Below are 7,620 nucleotides of genomic sequence, written 5' to 3'. Positions count from 1 at the left end.
GAACCATGAGAGACTATGGACTCTGAAAAACAAACTGAGGGTTCTAGAGGGGAGGGGGGTGGGAGGATAGGTTAGCCTGGTGATGGTTATTAAAGAGGGCACGTTCTGCATGGAGCACTGGATGTTATACACAAACAAGGAGTCATGGAACAGTACATCAAAAACTAATGATATATGTATGGTGATTAACATAACATAATTTAAAAAAAAAAAGAATAGAAGGTTGACTCCACTTCCAAACAAATCAAAAAGTGAAATCTTGAACTGCCATGGGTAAAACTCCAGCCATGTCTGCTCCAAAAAGAGATAAGAAAAAAAAAAAAAAAAAAGGATAGGTCAGGACAACACGATACCCATTAATAAAAAGCTTACATTCCTTCTCCCCAGCAAAGAGCAGTACAGCTTAACCTCAAATGGAACGTGACATTAAGGAACGAAAAGGGAAAGACGGGTAACAGAGCGGCTGAAGCTAAACAGAGCAGGCCCCATGTGCGGCACGCTTCATTCCACAGCCATAGTCTTTACCCTGAACTTTGATTAGTCAATCTCTTGACCTGATGGGGGAGCTAATACCAGTGAGACAGAAGTGAGGTGGTGTGGAGCACACTGTCACACTCAGCTTTATCTGGAATATCAGCTCTGACTATGCAACGAAAGCAACAAGCACTGCAAACAAAACAAAGAAACAAGCGGATGTATTAGGGATTAGATAGAAGAATAGAGATTTACTTAAGGAATTGGCTCATGTGACTGCGAGGGCTGGTGTTTCTGAATGTGTAATGCAGGCCAGAAGGCTGGAAATCCAAGGAAGAGCTTATGTGGTTTTGAGTATGAAGGTGGTCTGGAGGCAAAATGCCTTCTTCTTTTGGAAGTCTAAGACTTTTAAGACCTTTAACTGATTTGGTGTGGCTCATCTACACTATGGAGGGTATTCTGCTTTATTCAAAGTCTACTGGTTTAAACATTAATCATATCTAAATCATATCTAAAAAAATACCTCCCTGGCAATACCTAGACTGTGTTTGACCAAACAACTGGGTACCCATAGCTGAGTCAACGTGACACAGTTAACCATCACAAGGGGATGGAGATTGAAATCTTTAGCTCCAGGTCCCTAGTGTTTGGGGCCTCACTATCAGCTCCCTTTCTGGCTAATTTCCTCAAACTCAACAGCATCACCAGCGGAGACTGTAATGTTAGTAAGGCTGTAATAAAGGCAGACCTGGCTGTCGTGGCCATTGGTCACCTGTCCCACATCAGTTTATGACAAGAGCACGGTCTCCATGAGCTTTCAGAACAGGATGCCTGATGTCAACACTGAGGATTGCTTTAGGACATGGAGTAGCAGAAACGCTAGGCTTTGTCTTCTCCCCTGCTGCCCCCTGCCAAAGCCTACCCAAAACACTAAAATTTGGAATTACATTTTGCAGATTACATGACCACTTGGGAAATCTGGAAAATAAATGAGACGTTTGTCAACTACTTTAAGCATCTCAAAAAACAAGCTCAGATGGAGGGAAAAATGGTTTTCATTAAAAAAGCCTTTCCAGGGGCGCCTGGGTGGCTCAGTCGGTTAAGCATCTGACTTGGGCTTGGGTCGTGATCTCAGAGTCCTGGGATTGAGCCCCATATCAAGCCCCGCATGGGGCTCTGCACTCAGCAGGGAATCTGCTCATCCCTCTCCCTCTACTCCTCCATCAGTTCATGCTCTCTTTCTCTCTCTCTCAAATAAATAAATAAATAAAATCTTTTTTAAAAAATAAATAATAATAATAAAAGAACCTTTCCAGGCTTCTAAACCCAGCTTGAATTTTTCTGTGTTTGGTATGCAGAAGAGAAGGAAATTTGCTTGACTTCTAGAAAAAAAAATTCTTCCAGACCATGGGCTTCATGGTCTATGAGCTATATAAGTTTATACTTCCACTAGAAAGTTCCTTCTGCCCTTAACTATTTCTGATTTTACATTCATTACTGATGAATATATAGCCTGCAGTGGTATTATCTGAGCAAGAAGAAATTAACTTATAAATCCATAGAAATCCTTCCTCCCCCCAATGATATTAGATATTCAGGTAGCAGGTTTTTGGACTGATTTCCTTTATCACTTATTTCAAAGTCTAACCATAAACTTTGTGAGTCACAGGCACTAATATCCAACTGCAGGTTTTTGCCTTCACCTTGGCATAGTCCTTGAGGCACTTTTTCTAAGCACTCAGTCAGAAACCAAGAGTCCTGCTTATAATATTATAAGCCACACTCCCCGCATCTGTTTATTCCACAAGACACCACTAAACTCCATGATTACCAGTTACCAGTTGAGGAGAAAAGATTATAAAAAATGCAATTATTTAAGTCCACAAAAGTATTGGTTTATTTCCAATCTTGAGCTAGACTTCAAAAGATTTCATGGACCAAATCCCATCATATTTGGGTTTCATAGGAAGTATAAGAATTGTGTATAATTAAAGTGACTTAGTTTCCAAGAGTCAATGTAAATTCAGGAAATGACACTAGTAAATTCTTTCATATGAGAATATGCCCCATTCTACACTTTGCCCCCTATCCACCTTTCTACATTCTAGACTTATATTCTGCTACCCTCACCTCCCCTGTCTTGCATCCCACCTTCCCAAATTCATCCCTCCTTTTGAATTAATCCAACTCATTCCCATTTATATACCCACCAAAAGTCTGTCTGCCAAGTACTTACCATCAAATCCCATCTTCAATAAGCCTTCTCAAAACTAATCACTTAGAATGAATCTCTCCTCTTCTATACTTTCAGAATATAGTCTTTACAGAATTAGAGCCGTCATCACATGTCAGGTTAGTGTTACTTGTGTATCTTTCTCGTTACTTGTGAGCTCTGACTCAAAAATTTACTGTGTGTCATTTTTCTCTCCCAGCACCTAACACATCAAATATATGCTTAAAATGAAATGTGATGGAGGGGGATGGAAGTAGCACCAAAGAGGGACAGTTTCACAGGCCCAGGTTCAGCTGCTAATACAGCTTTTCTGAAAGCCGAGTGATTCTGTAATGCGGCACCATGACTTTAGCCCACAGGACCCCAAAGGCAGGCGAGAAATGTCACAGGGAAGTAGAAAAGGATAGGGCATCCAGTCAAGGAGACACTTTAGCAAGTACCAGCATGTGCTCACTCTCCCAGAGTTGCCTCCAACTTCCCATTCTTGCAAGAAGACTCTAACTCTGCTACTGCATCTTTCCTAGCCAAGTGCAAAGTGGTAAACTCTATCCCCCACGGCATACTCTAATAAGAGAATATGTTGTGTTTAAAGCTCTTCCATCTACATTAGCCTAGTCCATTCTTATGTATCCTGTGAGGTAGGCAGGGTAGTTTTATCTCATTTTATAGATGAAGAAAAGGAATGTCAGAAATTAGATCATTTTCCTAAGGTCACCTAGACAGTTTTCGGCAGAGCTGGAACTGTAACTCAGGTCTTTTTGATTCCTGATTTAGAAGTGGCAGTGCTGGCCACACTCCCACTTTTCTAAGACTGAGATTTCCAAGCCTTGACTGCCATTCGCTATGTCCACTCCAGACATTCTGGGGTTGGGGTTGGGAGGGCAGCACGTAGCTCCAGAGAAAGCTTGGGCAAGGGGCGGCGGAATGGGGAGAGAGCAAGCCCTGAGTGTTGGATGTCTTGGTCAGAGAAATTCAGATTTCCGTAGAATCTTTTCCCCTAGAAGGAGAAACTTTGCCCATTTAAGACAAATCCTTCAGAGATCATCAGTAATTATAATTTTCCAAGTTAGGTAAAAGCAAAGGACTCCACGCTGGCATGCAGGAATGATGGAGCTTCTGGAACCGACTCAGGAGTCATTGGTCCATCAAGGGGAGGAAGGGACCGTTCATTTCTCCAGAAGAAAGAAAAAGGCAGGGTCTTTTGAGCTCTCAAAATATGCAGTCTTGAGACATTTAATCTTGAGAGAAAGTGCAAGTACCTCCTTGACCAAAGTCCAGGATGTTCTGCCACAGGCAGCAGCCACTTTTCATGGACAAGATTTGCTGACAAATATGCCTAATTCAGTGTTGTGACATTTTATGGGAATTACCCAAATACTGTGGTTGTATGCAAATGACAGGCTGGGAAAAAAAGCTGTTCCAAAATGCAAGGTAAGGTTGCTCATCAAACCTTTTTGGCTCTTTGGCATCTGGTATGAAAAGGGGAAGGGGGGCACATACATTAAGCCAACATGTAACAGATGTAAATGATACATCTGATAACAAAAGACAAAATACAGGTTATTTCTATGTAAGATTTCTACAACGCTGAAGATAAACTGGATGAAAAACCCAAGGAATCCCTAAGGTTGAAGGGAAAAGAGAAAACCAAACGAAAGGATGGAAAGAGATCAGTGAAAACTGAGAGAGAGGGGGAAAAAAAGCAAGTCTTTGCAAATACAAACATCTGCTCATCATAAAAAAAATTTTTATTTTTTAACCTAGGTTGCAAGAGTACCATTTTCATAAATTTATTTTAAATATTGTTCTATTTTGCTTCAGTAGGTTTATAATATACAAAAAGAGTTTGACTTTTTAAATAGGAAATACTGGGGCACCTGGGTAGCTCAGTCCTTACACATCTGCCTTTGGTTCAGGTCATGATCCCAGGGTCCTGGGATCCAGTCCTTGGGCTCCCTGTTCAGCTGGAAGCCTGCTTCTCCCTCTCCCACTCCCCCTGCTTGTGTTCCCTCTCTCACTGTGTCTCTGTCAAATAAATAAATAAAATCTTTAAAAATAAATAAATAAATAAATACTAAAATGTATAATTTATTGAGAAAGTGGGACTATGAACACTTTTTAAAGTTAGGTAATTGTAATACTGTTTGGAATACGTATGTGTGAATATATATGTGTGTGTAATATATATAATATATGATATGTAAAAATACATATATATTGTATATTATATATATTTTATATATTATATAATAAAAATACAAAAGTGTGTATATATATACTTTTATATATATATGTACTTTAAGAATACTGGCAAAGACGGGGCACCTGGGTGGCTCAGATGGTTAAGCGTCTGCCTTTGGCTCAGGTCATGATCCCAGGGTCCTGGGATCGAGCCCCACATCGGGCTCCTGGCTCAGCGGGGAGCCTGCTTCTCCCTCTCCCTCTGCCTCTCCCCCTGCTCATGCTCTCTCTCTGTGTGTATCTCTGTGTCTCAAATGAATAAATAAAATCTTTAAAAAAAAAAAAAAAGAATACCAGCAAAGAGAGATCTTAAGCAGGTTGTGAATGAACTTTGGGTTCACTGGGCAAAATGGAATAATAATTTGGCTAAAGAAACAAATTGATGAGAAGAATAAATGACCAGGTTGCTATGCAGATTTTCTCCTGGCTGGTCCAAGAAGACAGATACAGGGACCTACCGGAAGTGGAATCCCGTCTGCCTCACTCCCACACCCAACACCCCCAGATATCAGCCACTAGGAAGTGAAGCAGGAAAGAGCCGAGCCCTTTGATTTAGAAGGGGAGCCCTTGGAATGCTGTAGGCCATAGCTAATTAAAAGAGCCAAACAGAAAAACGACCACATCCTTTCTGATAAAGAGGAAGAAATTAAAGACTTAGTTACAGGGTTGCTGTATAGAGTGTGTGTGCAGGTGTGTGTATTTTAATGCAAAGTCAAATCAAGTTCTAAATTACTGTCAGACAGGTAGAACCTAAAAGCAAATTTGGACCTCGAAAAAAATGAAAATGAATTGTATTTTATCCAAAGCAACAAATCCATTATGGTGTATTTATTATTATTTCTTGCCTATTTGAAAGAGAGACAAAGAGGGAATTTGATGTAGCTTTTTGTTAAAGTTGGGCATAAATACTGTTGGAATAGAAATTAAAACCAGAAAAGAAGAAAGAAACAAATGCTTAACCACAAAGGATAATACAGTTACTGTGACTGAGCTCCATGCTTGGCCCCAAGCTTCTTGGCAGTCAAGACCAAAAGGAAAACACAGTGAGTTATATAATGCCAATGAAAGAAAGCATACAAATGATTCAAGGGAGAAAATCTTTGTTTCTGGTAGTAAATTTTCCAAAAAGCATTCATCACTAGATTAAACAATAATTGATAACAGTTGAGCTCTCGTGGAAGGAGCTTGCCTTTTATTTCTCAAAGGTTGCTATTTTTTATCTTGGCATAAACCTATCCTTCAATTTTTACGTATGAGAGGTTAATATGCATACTGGTGATGCTACATTTGTACTCTTGTAGAAAAATGTATAAGAACGTGGACAATATGCTAAAGTCTTAATTTTCTGTCAGTTAGTCATAAGTGAACTTTACCATTTTGATCAAAGCCAGAGGCAAGTCCATGGTGGCATCCAGTAGAATTGGTTTTCATCCTCAAATTTACTAAGGAATATAGAGAACTATATCTTCATAAATAAGTGAGCATTCTCCAAAGAATGGGGGAATGGAAGAATAGTGCCCATGGGGGGCACCTGGGTGGCTCAGCCGGTTGAGTGTCCAACTCTTGGTTTTGGCTCAGGTTATGATCTCATGGGTCATGAGTTTGAGCTCCATGTGGGACTCTGCGCTCAGCAAGGAGTCTGCTTAAAGATTCTCCCCTTCTACCCCTCTCCCCGCTCTCTTTCTCTCTAAAATGAATAAATAAAAAATCTTAAAAAAAAATTCCAGTGGGGTTTTAAGATAGCTTGGATATTTTACTATAGTCAAAGCTTTTTGGAGTGCAGTGGGTCTATTTCTATTTTAATGTCAAAAGTAGGGGAATGGATTTATTCCTCTTCCTTGGAATGATGGAGAGAAGAGTCTCTCTAAAAGCATTACACAGGCACGTGAAAAAAGGCTATAGAAAAGATTAAGAAGTGAAAGATACAGGATTATACGAAGACACAAAACAAGGGAATGCAGATATCAAGGGAAAGGGTGCCAAAAGGCATTCATGAAGGTCAAGAGAAAGAGATCCAGGTGGATTTTCTAGGAAAAGGTGAATTTTAGAAAGAAATTATTGAAAATTGCTGAAAATCCTGCTTTAAAAGCAGAACTCAAGAACAAATAGGAAAAACAAGTTTTAGAGACAACAGAAATTCTGGAGATCCAAGGAGTTACTTAAGAGTTTAAGGTGTATGGGGGCGCCTGAGTGGCTCAGTCGTTAAGCATCTGCCTTTGGCTTGGGTCGTGATCCCAGGGTCCTGGGATCGAGTCCCACATCGGGCTCCCTGCTCGGCAGGAAGCCTGCTTCTCCCTCTCCCACTCCCGCTGCTTGTGTTCCTGCTCTCATTATCTCTGTCTCTGTCAAATAAATAAATAAAATCTTAAAAAAAAAAAAGAGTTTAAGGTGTATGATTCTGGAATATATAACATATCAAGTTTATGTTATAAAAGAACAGGAATTACATTCGCATAAGTATTTCAAGCCTTGTGACTATTGCTGCCATAACCAAACAAAGTGGGAAGAAAAGAAATAGATAGTATGGGTGATCCTATAGGTGCAGAAATAAGAAAGAAAAGAGACAAGAGGAGAAGCAAGACAGACAGAGCTTGGATTTGGAGATGGGCTCACGGGGATGGGAATCCCTTTTCACTACTCACTGATTCTGTGATACGACAAGTTGCAAAACT

The 7,620-nt window shown here is 40.1% G+C and overlaps 1 long non-coding RNA gene across 1 annotated transcript in view; it reads left to right on the top strand.

Moving 5' to 3' along the window:
- The first annotated feature begins 31 nt into the window (after nt 1-31).
- LOC145720100 (uncharacterized) overlaps nt 32-7,620 on the top strand; it is a 205,491-nt gene continuing 197,902 nt past the window's right edge. The window contains exon 1 of the long non-coding RNA XR_014142827.1: nt 32-79. This is a non-coding gene — a long non-coding RNA (uncharacterized LOC145720100). The remainder of the gene's footprint in view (nt 80-7,620) is intronic.

This window comes from Leptonychotes weddellii, chromosome 2 (genome assembly GCF_054177405.1).
Source record: "Leptonychotes weddellii isolate Sample4059 chromosome 2, ASM5417740v2, whole genome shotgun sequence".
NCBI lineage: Eukaryota > Metazoa > Chordata > Mammalia > Carnivora > Phocidae > Leptonychotes > Leptonychotes weddellii.
Note: the sequence above shows the minus strand (reverse complement) of the source record. Positions and strands in the feature narration are given on the sequence as shown.